The 12,346-nt window shown below is 46.2% G+C and overlaps 1 pseudogene; it reads right to left on the reverse strand.

Annotated features, from left to right (window-relative positions):
- Positions 1 to 8,687: 8,687 nt before the first annotated feature.
- Positions 8,688 to 8,983, reverse strand: LOC101577866 (annotated as a pseudogene).
- Between the last annotated feature and the right edge of the window lie 3,363 nt (positions 8,984 to 12,346).

Here is a 12,346-nt window from a genome sequence, read left to right on the forward strand (position 1 = left end):
TACTCTGGAAAAAATTTTTGGAGTAGTTTTGAGTTTGTTTTTTCCTCTCTGAAATTCCATATCTAATTTGTGAGGAAGTGTGTTGATTTTCCATTCAAAATACATCCAGGAAAAAAAAAAAAAAAAAGAAACCCAAAACCAAAATACATCCAGGATTAGATCACTTTTCACCTTCCCCACTGGTACTACCTTGACCAAGACACAATCATTTCTCCCCTGCATCATTGTAATAGTTTCTGTTTTCCCTCTCCTTAATCCTCCAATTCCAATGGCATCCCTGCTATTCACAATGTGAGATTCTATTTGTTCACCTTTCTTCAAAAACAGTCAGAGTTGGCCTGGGGAGATAGCTCAGCAGTCTAAGCACCTGCCTGGCAAGCACAAGGACCCAAGTTTGACCCCTAGTACTGAATGCCATGCCAGCCCTGGGCACTGAGCCAGCCACCAAAACGGGGCGTAGTGGTGGATGACTGTATTCCCAGTGCTGTGGAGGCTGAGGCAGAATGATCACTATGAGTCTGAGTTGCATAATGAAACCCTGTATCAAATAAATAAATAAATAAATAAATAAATAAACAAACAAAAAACCAACCAGTCAGAGCATCCCATGAAAATGTCAGGTCATGTTGCTTCTCTCCTCAAATCTCTCCCATTGCCCTCAAAGCCACAACCACCAAAGTCCTACGAGGACACTGTTGCTCCTTCTCTGACCTTAACTCCTACTAACCTCCCCAACTTGCCCAGTGCTACCCATGCTGGCCTCTTGAGCAAGGTAAGCTTACTGTTGACTCAGGGCCTCTGAACTTGCTGTCACTTTGCTTAGCACAGTCGTCAGCCTCTGCTCCTGGCTCATGCTCCCTGCCTTCAAATCCTTGCTCAGAAGTCATCTTGTCAGTGAAGCTATTTCTACCCTCCCTCAGAAGAGCGGTGCCATCTCCAGCACCATCGTGCTGCCCTCTTCTTGTACCTTTTTCCTCGTGGCACTTATTCCCAGTGAAGATACTGTATGTTTTTCCTAGTAATTTTGTTGGTTTGCTCCCCCAGCTTCATTGTAAGCAGCAAGAGAATAGGATTTTCAACTATTCTTCACTGCCTTCCCTTAGAATCAAGAGCAGAATCTAATGTGGAGTGGTTCCCCAATGATGGCTTCAAGGGCACACCGACAGTGTCACTGCACAGGGCTCACTCTCCACAAGGGACTCTCCATTTGGCGTTTAATGCTGTGTAGCATGATCTTGAAATTCTTAAGCATTTTTTCTTTAAATCTGTGCTTTAAAAGTGAGGTCTAATGAGACAGTGGAGTATGGGTGCTGGGTGCCGCAGTTCACCTAGGACCCTGCCTCTGTTGCTCCCATGTCTTCCAGATGGGTCCTCATCTTCCTGCTCTCCCACCTCTCCCCACCAACAGCTGCCACCTCCTGCCTCCAGAGAGGTTTTGGACATGAGCGAGGGGCTGCTCAGAGTCTGACACATAGTCCTTGTGACCCAAGTCTTAGGTTAGGGAAGCAGGTGCCTGTTTACTTCTGTACTTGCCCTGCCTGTGTGCCTGTGCTCTAGGAATACAATATCCCATAGGAAGACAGACAGACAGATAGACAGACAGACAGAGAAACCATAAACAGAGGAAGGAGAGATTGCAAAAGAAATTAAAAATCTTACTGCTTTTTATTGTGTGTGGTACTGGGGACTGAACTCAGGACCTTGTGCTTGCCAGGCAAGTGCTTATTCTACTGAGCTATCTTCCCAGTCCTTTCTTACTGCTTTTGAATGATGTGGGCTGGAGTTTTCACAGTGCACTGAAAAGTTTTATGGGGGCCAGGGAGATAGGTCAGTAGAATAAGCGCTTGCCTGACAAGTGCAAGGGCCTGAGTTCAATCGTTCAATCCCCAGTCCCACCAAAAAAAAAAAAAAAAAAAAAAAAAAGTTTTACCTGTATGTCATGTAGCCAGCCCTATAGTGTTCAGTAAATATCTGTGGGATGAGTGAATGAATAACGTGTGTCAAGTTCCCTCACAAGTATCTGCATGTGGCAAACATTCATAAGCATGAGCTCTTACCAGCTCTTACCTTGTCAATGGCCACTTCTCATTTTTGATTTTTAAACAGGGTCTCACCCGTGTAGCCCTGGCTGGCCCCAGTTCATGATCTTCCTGCTTCAGTCTTCAAGTGCTGGGATCACATGCAGCTAATGATCCTTTTTTAACCTTGATTTTAATATTCAAGTTATATCTGGTAACAGTTTTCTACTTTGAGCTATTTCTAACAGATGTGGCTTTGCTCAGTGTCTCCTTCACAGGGAATTCTCTTTCCTCTTTTCCTCTTCTCTACTTTCACTTACACAGCTGCTACTAAGCTCAGCCAGATCCTCCTCCAGGAATTCTCCTCTGATTCAGGGGTCAGGTCTTCTCCCCTGTGTGCTCATTACCTTTGTTCTCATCCTCCACGGGTACCATTCTTCCAAGGTGTGTCTGTGGCTGAGCTTCACTTAAAAGGCCCAGAATTTTGGGCTGGCCAGATAGTTCAGTGGACTAAAGCGCCTGCTTAGGCAGGCACAGTGACCCTGGGTTCCATCACACTGCAGTGGGATTCGATTCCCAGTGAGCTGTGCTGCCCCCCCCCCCACTGCATGCCGAGTCAGTGATTGAGACTGGGCGTGGTGGCACAAGCCTATAATCCCAGTGCTTGGGATGCTGAAAACAGGAGAATCACTACGAGTCTGGTCTGTGTAGTGAGACCCTGTATACCCTGTACTAAATACATTTAAAAAAAAAAAAAAGGCCCAGAACTTTATTTGACAGGCTTTCTAATGTGGCATGGCACTAACCAATCAAGTTACCCATTTTGCTAAGAGTGAGCTCGCTCCCTCTCTAAGCCTGGGGCCCTTGAGTTGAGTGGTTTCTCTTCCTCTGCTTCCTCTGTTCTCTGGAGCCAGATTTCTCTGCCTTAGTCCCCTTGGTCCCAGTAGGATAGGGACTTTCCTGCTAGAGGGATGCAGGTACTAATCCTAGTTATGCAAATAGATTGTGCATTCCTTTTGTGTGTGTGTGCTTGCATTTAACCTCTCTGAGCCTCAGTGTCTTCATTTGTGAAATGGGAACACAAGTGGCCCAGTCAGCAGGACTGTGAAGAAGTTTAAATAAAGGATGCCAAGGGCATGGGGCTGTAGCTCAGGGGCAGAGAGTGTATTTCCCATGCTGAAGGCCTGGGCTTCACAAAGGCCAACTCAAAGCAGGAGCTCAGAAAAATGTTTTCTCCTCTTTCTACCAGGTGTATTAGTAGCTACTCCACAGAGTGTTCCTACTTGCAAGGGCCCCCCATGGTTTCTGGGCTGCTGTGAGCAATTTTAAGCTGCTCTACCTCCAGCCTGTATGATGCTGGCCCTGCCTTTCTGGTAGTCTCCATCCTCTTGGCTTCAGAGAGGGGGAAAAAAAAATCATTGTTTTGGTTCAAGTGTGATAAACAGTGATTGACAGTCCTGAAAAAGAAGCTGTTGAATAAGGAAGAAAAAGCCTCTAATTATTCCCCTTAACCTGTCTGTTATCCTGTCTGTTCAATTCATTCTCTGACAACCACCTTTCCCCCACTGTGTTAGCTGTTTAGGAATAAATTATTTTGAAGAAATGTGTTTTCAAATAAATTTGTTAAGGCTAAAATGTTGACATTTGGGAAATTCTCTATATTTTGAACCTGAGCTCTCCCACCCTCCACCATGAGAATAGGAATGGCTCTGTTTGGGGGAAATGTGGATGGCGGAAGCTAATAGGTGGCGTGGGTCCAAGCGGGGAGAGCAGGGTCTGGCCCTCGAGCATATGGAATTAGCTGTGTGGCCTGCGGCAATGCTCAACCCTTCAGGCACAGGTACCTCCTCTGTAAGATGGGCACACCCATCGTGCCTTTCAGGGCAATGGGTGTAAAGGCACTCTGGAAATCCATGTTTTAATATGCTGCAAGAAATACTAATTAATTCAGTAAAAAAGAATAATTTGAATGGAACACCCATCTCTGACAAAACAAAACAAAAAAGGGGGATATAAATAAAGGGCCATTTTGTAATAAAAATATATGTATATATAAAATAGTTAGGATAGATATGCAGCTACTTTCTCTTAGCTCAATGAGAAGAAAGGGTTGTGCTAATATTGTTTAGACAAGATATCATGTCTACATCTTGCCCTCTGAATAACTACTACAAAGACAACAATATGCAATGTATTAATTATTGTGACTGTCCTACTAACCGGTTTTGAAACGGTTTCATTGCTATTTTGTCTTTTTTTCTCATTAAAATGAAAAGAAAAATAATTTGAGGACCAAGGACATAGCTTAGCAGCACAGGTCCTGCGTTTGATTCCAGGTACCCGCCCCCCCATTCCCCTGCTGCCAAAAAATAAGGAATAATTTGGGGCTTATCATGCTACTGTCTGTCCCTGGAACTCAGCCTCTGACCGTGACCCCTCCCAGTGAAACCCTTGGGGACTTACCTGGAACTGCGGTGGGCAGGGGAGATGGAGGAAGGGAGAATGATCAAGGCTCTTGGGAAGAGAGACAGGGTTGGGGAGCCCAGGACTTTACCGCATGCGCTCAGAACCTCTGGCTTGGAGATCATTGTCACTGCCGTTGCTACTGTACCACACCACTTGCTCATCTTCCGCCACTGTTGCTGACATCTGGGGCCCCACAAGTTACCCTGGTAGTCATTATTAGTAAAGTGGGTTTAATCCAAGAAGTGGGGTGTCAGGGTTGTGAGTCCATTTTGATCTGCATAATGACCCAGTGGGTGATTTAAAGAGAAGGAATCTGAATGGGGGGGGCGGGTACCTAATCTTGTTTTTGTTTTTTTTTGCGGAATTGGAGATTGAACTCAGACCTTTGCACTTGTCACGGAAGCGCTTATTCTATTGAGCCATCTCTCTGGCCCCTACGGGTACCTAATCTTAAAGCAGTTGTTTGGAGTAGGGCTGATGACAGAGCAGCCCAACTCCTAGTCCTTCTTTCCTTTGATCCTCCTTAACTCCTTAAAAAGGAAGTGAGGGCAGATATTGGGGCAGCATGATTATAATCTCAGCAGCTTGTGAGATTGAGGCAGGAGGGTCCCAAGTTGGAGCCCAGCATGGACAGTTTAGTGCGACCTTGTCTCTAATACAAACAAACTGTGGAAGTGTGGTGCATGCCTGTAATCCCAGCATTCAGGAGGCTGAGGCAGGAGGATCATTGTGAGTTTGAGACCAGTCTGGGCTACAAAGTGAGTTCAAGGAAATTCTAAATTGCATAGTGGGAGGGAGGGGGGGAGGGAGGGAGAGAGAGAGAGACAGAGAGAGACAGAGAGAGACAGAGAGAGATAGAGACAGAGAGAGACAGAGAGAGACAGAGAGAGAGAAAGACTGAGAGAGACAGAGACAGAGACAGACAGAGAACTGGGGAAGTAACTAGGTGGTGGAGAATTTGCCTAGTGTGTGCAAGTCCCCAGGTTCAGTCCTCAGTATGGCAAAAGAAGAAATGATCTTGGCTAGTATCATAATACTGTTTTGAGACCTTTCTTTGCAGCAGGCAGAGGCCCTTCAGGTCCCTTCCTGCCCCTCAAAGAATATCATGACACACTACTAACCCTTGAATTAAACCCATTTTACTAACCATGACTATCAGGGTAACTTGTGGGTCCCCAGATGTCGGCAACAGTGGTGCAAGAAGAGCAAATGATGTGGTACAGAAGCAGTAGCCCTGCCTGAGGCTCTGAGTTCACACGGTAAAATGCTAACTGTAGCCTGTAGAAATGTGAGCACCTCCCCAGGTTTCTGTGACTGGGCACGTATGTCCCCAGGGCCAAATATACCTTCACTCCTCTGTCCTCCAGGGTGGCCTCCCTCTGGCACTAGACCCTCCCGCTAGCATTCCCTGGTGGAGGATGACACAGTGCAGGTAGAGTTGCCTTCTCCCTCTTGCCTTTGATGTCTTCCTCTTTTCAGTCATCCCCAGCTTCCCCTACGTCCTCCTCTCTTCCTCTTCTGCCTCCTCTGGTTTGCCTTGAGATGTCCATCATCTCCCTGTAGTAAGGAAAAGTAATTGCTAAACACAATGGGGTGTTTTGGATTGGATCCTGGAACTGCTAAAGGGAAAACAGCATCAAACCTCTATAGCTTAATTGGTGGAATGGCAGCACTCTGATTTCTTACTTTGACAAATGTATCATGCTAACTGAGGGAAATGGGTGAGGATTTTGTGGTAATTCTCTGGGCTTTTATTTTTTTAAATTTTTTGTATTTTAGGACAGGGTCGACAGGGTCTACAGGGTCTCAATGCAGAGATTGGACTCATAGTGATCCTCCTATTTACAGCCTCCCAGGTGCTGGGGATTACAGGCATGCCCCACCATGCTCAGTCTCAATTGCCATCTCAGTGTGCTCCAGGGGCAGGGCCTACGTGGCAGGCCCTGGGGGAATGAACTCCTGGCCCCTGCTTCTGCCTAAGCAGGTGCTTTAATCTGTGGAGCTATATGGCCAGGCTTTGGACTTTTTCGTTCTTTTGTTTCTTTTATTTGTTTGTTTGCTTCTTTCTTTCTTTTTCTTTTTTTTTTTCTTCTTTTTTCATCTTTTTGAGATAGGCCTTCACTACACATTTTGGCGGGCTTTGAGCTCACTTTGTAGCCCAGCCTGGTCTCAAACTCACAATGATCCTCCTGCCTCAGCCTCCTAAATCCTGAGATTACAGGCATGAACCACTATGCCCAGCTCTCTCAGGACTATTTTGCAATTTATCTGTAAAACTAAAATTATCCTAAGATGAAAAGTTTATTTTGAAACAGTATGTTCCCTTCCCTGAGGATTTTTTTCTCTTTCTTTCTTTCTTTCTTTCTTTCTTTCTTTTTTTTTTTGGTAGAACCAGGGATTGAACTCAGGCCCCTGTGCTTGCCAGGGAAACACTTATTCCACTGAGCCATCTTCCCAGCCCTCTCTGAGGATGTTAACAGCATGATCTTTCATGGTCTCATCTTCTATCCAAGCCCCTTCTTGGGACAATTTCCCAGCAAAGACAGTTTTTTTTTTTTTTTTCCCTAATAGGATTTCTGGTGCCAATTATCAAGATGCTGAAGTTTTCTCTGCCTTACTTTATTTTATTTTATTTTTTAAAATGCATTTGGTACAAGGTCTTACTACACAGCTAGGACTCGTAGTGATCCTCCTGTTTCAGCCTTTCCAGCATTGGGATTATAGGCATGCACTACTACACCCAGTCTCAGTACTCTGCTCAGCGTGCCCCGGGGGGGTGGGGCTCGCATGGTATATTGTGCTGGAGCTTGAACCCTGGTCCCTGTGCTTGCCTAAGCAGGTGCTTAGCCCACAACTATTTCAGTGGTCCTCTCTCCTTTATTTTAAATACACATTATCTCACTTGGTCCAAATAATGACTATGATGGTAGATATAGCAATTCCTAATTTCTCTCAGATCTAGAAATTGAGGATCAATTTGTTTTGTTGTTGTTGTTTTGGAGGAACCGGGGATTGAACTCAGGCCCTTGCACTTGCCAGGCAAGCGCTTATTCTACTGAGCCATCTCCCCGGCCCCAGAGACAGAATTTAAATCCACATTCTGATTCTAAAACCTGTGATCTCAATCACTGAGGTAGCTTTCCTTCCTTCCTCTTGTTTTGGGAAGGATTGTATTCCCACATCATATTTAGCCTCCTTAACTTACAAATGCAGTCACCCCAGCAATCATCTTCAGCTAACTCCATGCATCCCATTCATTCACTTATCTATTTGGCAAACAGCTACTAAGTGTACCCTCCTGTGTGCTGGCTGTGTTCCAGGTACTTGGGTTCCAAAAATAAGTCTAAGACATGATTCTTGCCTTCAAGGGGCTTTAGTCTGGCCCTGGAGACAGATGCGAAAACAAACTGCAGTGCAATAATAGACAAGGCCAGCAAAATACAGATGAGACTTGAAAGAAGGAGCCACTTACGCCTGGGGCTCCAGGAAGGGCTTTATGGTGAGAGAAAGGCTGGATTTGAATCTTTAAGGATGAAAAACCATTTTCCAGGAGGAATCAGAGGTAGGGCTTGAGCATCTCAGGCCAAGGACAGAACAGGAGCAAAGGCAAGGAGGTGTGAAAACCACCCAGAAGCTGTCAGGCTGCAGCCTCCTGGGAACACGGTGTGCCCAGGAGGGGCAGGAGGCTGCATCAGAGAGCCAGGGAGTCAGGTGACGGGGACCTCGGGTCCTGCTGGGGAGATTCCACTTCATTCCACATGCAATGGGGGAGGACAGGGATGAGCTGGAGGAAAAGAGTGACATGGCTGGATTTTCAGTCTGGCTGCTGAAGGATTAAAGGGACAAATCTGAGGCAGGAGACAGGTAGGGACACTGCAGTAAGCCAGGCAAGACACTCTGGTGTCTTTAACTGGGAAAATGGGAATGGGGATGGAGAGGAAATGGATACAGCAGAAGGGAAGAGTCGTAACTCCATTCTGGTGCCAACTTTGGAATTTCCTTTTTTTTTTTAACTGTTTAAGGAATTTTTATTTTTTATTTTAATTTTATTTTTTTATGTTAAAAAAATCTGGTTTTATTACTCCTAGCAGAAGTGGCTATACATGGGGTGGTGGTAGGCTCGGCTCAGGGCCTGTGTGGGCAGGAAGGAGGTGATATCTGAGTATCTGTCAGGGGAAGGTGTGAGGCCAGGTCCAGCGGCCTTCAGACACACTTCTGGGCCGACATGAAGGAGGAATGGCAAACTACAGCTAAGCCGCCAATAAGGTTAAGGAATTCTTGGAAATCTAGCCCATCACTGTTGAGGTCCAGCTTCTTCATCATGTGGTCAAGAACACCAGGGTCCTTCTGGTTCTTTGTGAAAACAGCCAGTTCTTTATTCATGAACATTAGGAACTCTGTCTTGAGAGTGTGGCGCTGTCTCCATCCCTTCCAGCATACTTCTGGAAAACAGCAATCGGGGACTCGATGCACCACTCAGTCTCTGTAGGGCTGGACATTTTTGTTGATCAGGTTGGATCGGAGCAGAGTGGAGCAGAGTGGTCCGGGTGCCGAGGCCATGCAGAGCTGAGTCCACTGGTAGCACGCTGAGGAATTTTTATTAAAGCAAGAATTTCATAATCCAAATTACGTTTCCTTGCCCAGTTACCAACTTGGAATTTCCCTTCATTCCTCCTTGCTGTCTCACTTTCCTCATCCAGTCCGGCAGCAGATCCCATAGGCTCCATCTTCACCGTGTATTTAGAATCTGACTTCTCCCCACCTCTGCTGTGGCCACCTTAGACCCAGCCACCACCACCTCTCACTTGCTTGAATGCAGTGGCCTCTTAACTGATTTCTCCCTTTCTTGCTCCACACCGCAGCTACTGGGACCCTTCTGAAGGTTAGCCACTTCGTACTGCGCCTCTGTCTCATACAGAGGATAGTCCACTTAATTGTGCTACACACAATCAGGCCTCTGGCTACTTCACAAATTTCGTTCTTTACCACTCCCCTTGTTCAGCCCATTCAGGCCACATGAGCCTCCTCTGTCACTCCCCAAGTCCCGTTGCAATTATTCCAACACATTAAGCTTTGTTTCTGTTTCAGGGCTCTTACACTCTCCCTGCTCCTCCCCCTGCCAAAATGCCCTTCCTCTGGATACCTGTATGTCTCCTTTCTTCGCTTCATTTAAATCTCTGCTCAAATGTTACCTCAATCAGAGATTTCTTCCTTGGCTGTCTTTTTAAAATTTTAATTAATTTTTTGTCCTTTTGAGATAGGACCTCACTCTGGAGTTCAAGCTGGCCTTGAGCTCACTTTGTAGCCTAGGCTGACCTCAAACAATCCTCTTGCCTCGGCCTCCCAGGTACTGGGATTATACGCGTGTGCCACCACACTCAGCCTAACTTTTCTTAAAAGTTTGTTTGTTTGTTTTGATGGTACTGGAGATTGAACTCAGGGCCTTGTACATGTGAATCGAGTGCTCTACCACTCAGCTACAACTCCAGCCCTTAACCCCTTTTATTTAATTAAACAAATTTTTTACAAGCAGATTTTATTGGTATGTTTTGGCATATATAAGAATTTGCTTGACTGCTATAAAAAGGCACCATGTTTTTTTGCAAACTTTTACTCTTTTTGTCTTAGCACATAGCCACCAGACATATTAAATATTCCTTTATTATTCCTACTGTCTCTAGTCCTGTGTCCCCTTGGAATAAGAGCCCCACCTAAGTGAGTGCTCTCTCTGTTCTGCTCCTTGCTGTGTCCCTGTGCTGAAAGTAGCACCTGGCACACAGTAGGTATTCAGAACTATTTGTTGAAAAGTAGCATTTCCAAGACTTGATAATTGATTGGCTATGGAAAACAAGTCACCAAAAGAGTTTGAAGGTTTGAGAATAGCTTGTGCGATCTTATCGAATAATTTATGTGGTTATTGTGAAACAGTTGTTGTTCAGTGGCCCAGCTTATGTTGAACACCATTAGATGTCACTATGTGGCTTGTTCCATCAAAGCTTCATGAATGCAAAAACACAGGCTCCCGCTGGGGAGGTAGCTCAGTAGCACAAGTGCCTGCCTGGCAAGGGCAGGGTCCTGAGTTTGATCCCCGTTATCTCCCCCTCAAAACAACAACAACAACAACAACAATAACAACAACAACAAAAACCCCTCAGGCTCCCGAGGAGTACAGTGTGATGGCAGATCTATGGCTGAGCTAGGCAGGAGAACTGCACTCCAGCGAGCACTTAGCCGCCTGATCTCCAGAGAAGGGAGCGCGTGGTGGGGTAGCTTTCTACAGTGCCCATTTAGGACTTCACTTTGCTGGAGTGCTGGCCAGTGGAACCACTGGGGTCTGTGGCCCTGCTGTGGACATGGTCTGGTGACTCCCTTTGTTGCAGGCAGTCGAGTTAGATAGAAATATTGTAGGCAGTCACACAGGGCCAGGCCCTTGAAGGAGATACCACAGAAGACAAGGTATCTTGCAATACTGGGAGGGATGGATGCTCCTGCTGTGGGCCAGAACTAAAGACCAAAGATCAAACAAATGCCGACCTCCCTAAAGATTGGCATCCGAAATTGATCCTTATCCTGAAGGAGCCAGAAGAATCATTAATCCAACTACTACTGGATGGCTACCTGATAAAGTCCTGTTCTACATTCATGCCCGCTTGCTGTGTGACTCGCTTCCCATTTGGTCCTGGACTTAATCAATTTTACCTGGACAATGGTGCTTGTAATCCCATTGGGTGACCACAGTTTTGTCCCACCCCACATCCACTTAAGCAAGTTCCCATGTTCTTTACTACCTTAGACCCACCTCATCACATGGTTTTTACTCTATAAAAGTCCCTGGAAGAGAAAGCTTCCTGGGGACTACCTGCTCGGGGCCCCCCCTTCTGTCCCCTCTGAAACAGAAACTTTCTTTCCCAATAAATATTCTAGTCTTAACCTCCGTTTGTTCCTAAAATTCATTCTTTGGTTTTAGAGAACACGAACTCATCCAGATCAGGTCGGGAGATCATTTTCCCCTATGTCATTTGGAAGTTCCCTGTATCATTTGGAGGTCACTCACCTGCGATCAGTTTTTCTCCCTGTATTACCTTTGTGATGGGCTTTTGGGAGTGCACGTGGCAGGAAATTAAAAAGTGCAGAGGCTCTGACCAAATACATGAAGTTCAACACAGAGCAATTGACTCATTTGCCCAAGCTCTCCCAGAGAAGAGAGGAGACCCCATGGGGAGAATGCTAAAATTATTGTCAGCAGGGCCATGACACTGCTAAGATTCTGGGTACAATCTTTCCTTGTTTGTTCCCAATTTGTGGAAGCTAGGGATGCTTAGTACTATCTGATCATCTTCACTGGGTCAAAAGTGGAAGCTCGGAGTTAGACGACCCAGGGCCCCGGGATCCTGAACAGACCCAGAGCGCAGGCCGGGTGAGTGAATGAGACGACCCAGGCCGCGGGATACTGAACAGACCCAGAGTGCAGGCCCGGCCAGTGAGTTAGAGGACTGAGGGCAGCGGGATCCTGAACAGACCCAGAGCGTAGGTCCAGAGAGTGAGTGAGACAACCCCGGGCCCGCGGATCCTCATTCGACCCAGGCTGCAGGCCCAGCAGGGAACCCTTCAGCAGAACTCCCTGCAAAGAGGCTAGAGGCAAGACCCACACAGCTGATTCAGGAGAACATCTTGCCAGAGTGACACAAAGGGTTCAACTCTAACGCCTGCAGCAGGAAGAAGTGGAGCGCAGCAGCCAGATCCAAACAACACCCACCTGGAGGAACCGGAACTTTGTAGATCTGGACCAGGTGCTAAGGTAATAACTCTATCTAAGCTCTACACCAAAGGTCAGAAGACAGTGGTATACAAAATGACAAAGA

Source organism: Octodon degus, unplaced genomic scaffold (genome assembly GCF_000260255.1).
Source record: "Octodon degus isolate 3935 unplaced genomic scaffold, OctDeg1.0 scaffold00072, whole genome shotgun sequence".
Classification (NCBI taxonomy): Eukaryota; Metazoa; Chordata; class Mammalia; order Rodentia; family Octodontidae; genus Octodon; species Octodon degus.